Here is a 2,822-nt window from a genome sequence, read left to right as displayed (position 1 = left end):
TATATATATATATATATATACACACACACACACACACATACATATACACACACATATATCCCAATAATTATAGTGGCTTATGTGGACTTCAGCGGTTAAACAGCTCTGCTAAATATTAGATAATTTATATTCCTTCAGCTGCTTATCTGGACTGCATTTGAATGAGGAAAAAGGATACATGCACAGACTGAGTTGCAACATATGCAGCAGAATCAGATACTATATTTTTTTATCGCTACTTTTCATATTGTTACATGTATCTACAGTTGGTCTTATTTGCTCTCCCGTAATGAGTACTTTTAGGCGGTATTCAAATGATATGTCACGCCTAATCTCCTTTCTAAAGTGATCCCCGTTATCGAGCATATCACGCCCATAGTAATCAGGTTTAGCTGCGTAACGGATTGGGTGCCCTCGCTACTGAAATTATACCACGCCCATCAGCAGCAACAGAACGGGTGTGGAAAGGGGTGAAAAGAATTGAATACTGCCCTTAATGTCTTATTGTGTATAAAATAAATGTCTACTAATTTGGAACCACCGGCATTTCTGAATATAATTATTGGCTCTCTAGCACGGCCCTTAATATTTGTTTTAGCTTTCCCTATTAATTGAGACCTGTTCAGATAAGTCTCTGGGGTCCGTCGCAACTGAACCAATTTATTGATTAATTTCATATCTACTTAATCCACATATTTGAAACATCCATTCACGCTACTAAGTATCTGTATTTTGGTTAAATATATTATCATGCCCCCTATACACACACACACACACACACACACACAATTACAGCCTTACAAATGTGTGTGACAGTGTGTCAGTGTATATACTTGTGTGACAGTATGTGTATCAGTGTATATGAGCGTGTCACAGTGTATATACATGTGTATCAAAGTGCATACATGTGCGACAATATGTGTTAGTGTATACAGTATGTGTGTGTCAGTGTGTATATATGTATATGACAGTGTGTAAATCAGTGTATGAGTGTGTCAGTGTATATACAGTACGTGTCTATCACAGTGTATATATGTGTGTCTATCACAGAGTGTGTGTATCAGTGTACGTGTATATATATGTGTGTACATATTTGTGTCAATGTGTATGTGTGTCAGTGTGTATATCAGTGTCAGTGTATATGTGTGACAATGTGTATACATGTGCGTGCCAGTGTGCGTGTCTATCACAGTGTATGTGTGTGTATGTGTGTGTATGTATATATATATATATATATATATATATATATATATACACACATACATGCATACACACACGTGTGTATATCAGTGTATTTGTGTGTCAGTGTATATGTGTGTGCATCAGTGTGTGTGTGTATATCACAGGAGAATGGAGGCTGGTTGGAAAGATATCATCCCGATGTATGGCCAGCATTAGAAGTGACCATAACTAGAGGATAACAACTGGACAAATGATTGCCCTTTGAAGTAACTGAGCTATAGTGTCTGTCAAGGACCTGGCTTACTGCCCAGTATAAGCTGCGTAAGGAGCGTTTAGCGCTATGCAGCCATTTTGGCAATTTATATGTACATAGTGCAGAAGAAAAAATAGACGGTCTTGACATAGAAATAACGAAAGGAAAACAGACTACCAACAATCACTGCTTTAGGTGAAAGTATTAACCACAGAGTATTTTATATTAACTCAGCCATTAACATTTTACCACGGTTTGTGGGCTAAGTAGTAAACAGAGTACCAGTCCCTTGTCATAGTGCAAGCAAAGGCAGACTCTGACAATACCAGTATTGTGTACTGGTCCTGGACGCACTGCAATACCAGATCAATGTATAAAGTGGACAGAGCAAGCTCCTCTTCTATCTTACTAAAAATTCATGTAATATATGGTCCCTAAATAGGGAGCATATCAGATATTAAACTGATAAAAAACTGATATTACACCTGAAGTTTGCTAAAAGGCTGAGATAATAAGCAACTATCACTTGCACATTGGTTGCAGTTGGTGTGCTACGTAATCGAGGCAGTAAAAGTCCCACTGTACCAGCTATTGAATAAAGTTATACCACCAATTTGGTGGACTAAATGCTGAACACAGTAATAGCCGCTATATTTACTGAAGTGTCCATAATTTGTGAGGAGAGGGCATTGTTTGAGCATGACAACACAGGTAGGATATTCTAACAAGCAAATATCATGTGTATATTTGGCATAGTTGCTGGGCTAAGTACAGAAACCTGCAATAGTCCCAGAATACTTGCTGTTGTGTATATTATACTATAGGCAGATCACTTGACCACCCTGTGGGCTTGTTACGGATCACAGCTATAGTCCCACTATCTCAGTGCAAAGAATGACCGTACTCCCCCTCATGCTGAGCTGCTGACATGTGATCAGGAGCTTCCTGCAGTGCTGCTGGGGGGTATGCTGTCAACATCCCGCCGGACGGAATCCCGGTGGTCAAAATACCGACGCCAGAATCCCGACATTCTCCCTCCGTGGGTGTCCACGACACCCATAGAGGGAGAATATAATAGTGTGCCGAGCGTAGCAAGGCACCGTGCCCGCAGCATGGCGAGCCCGCAAGGGACTGCGTTCCGCTCGCCACCCGTCGGGATTGTGTGGTCTGATTCCGGCGTCGGTATTTCGACCGCCGGGATCCCATCCAGCGGGATTACGTACTGATCCCTGCTGGGGACAGGGCCTAATCGGGTGAGGCAGTTTAGACTGGTCTGAGGGCTCCAAAACACCCAGCAACTCCCTACAATAAAGATAATAGCAATGTTTGTCCAGAGTTGGGCTAGAACTTAGGTCTCTATACATATTGGACTCTTGAACTAGTGTGC

At 41.2% G+C, this 2,822-nt stretch overlaps 1 non-coding gene across 1 annotated transcript; it reads right to left on the bottom strand.

Moving 5' to 3' along the window:
• Nucleotides 1-1,763: 1,763 nt before the first annotated feature.
• On the bottom strand, nt 1,764-1,947 carry LOC134913225 (U2 spliceosomal RNA). The gene has a single exon (XR_010177038.1). It is a non-coding gene; the product is annotated as a U2 spliceosomal RNA (small nuclear RNA).
• Nucleotides 1,948-2,822: the final 875 nt, after the last annotated feature.

Source organism: Pseudophryne corroboree, chromosome 4 (genome assembly GCF_028390025.1).
Source record: "Pseudophryne corroboree isolate aPseCor3 chromosome 4, aPseCor3.hap2, whole genome shotgun sequence".
NCBI classification, from domain to species: domain Eukaryota; kingdom Metazoa; phylum Chordata; class Amphibia; order Anura; family Myobatrachidae; genus Pseudophryne; species Pseudophryne corroboree.
Note: the sequence above shows the minus strand (reverse complement) of the source record. Positions and strands in the feature narration are given on the sequence as shown.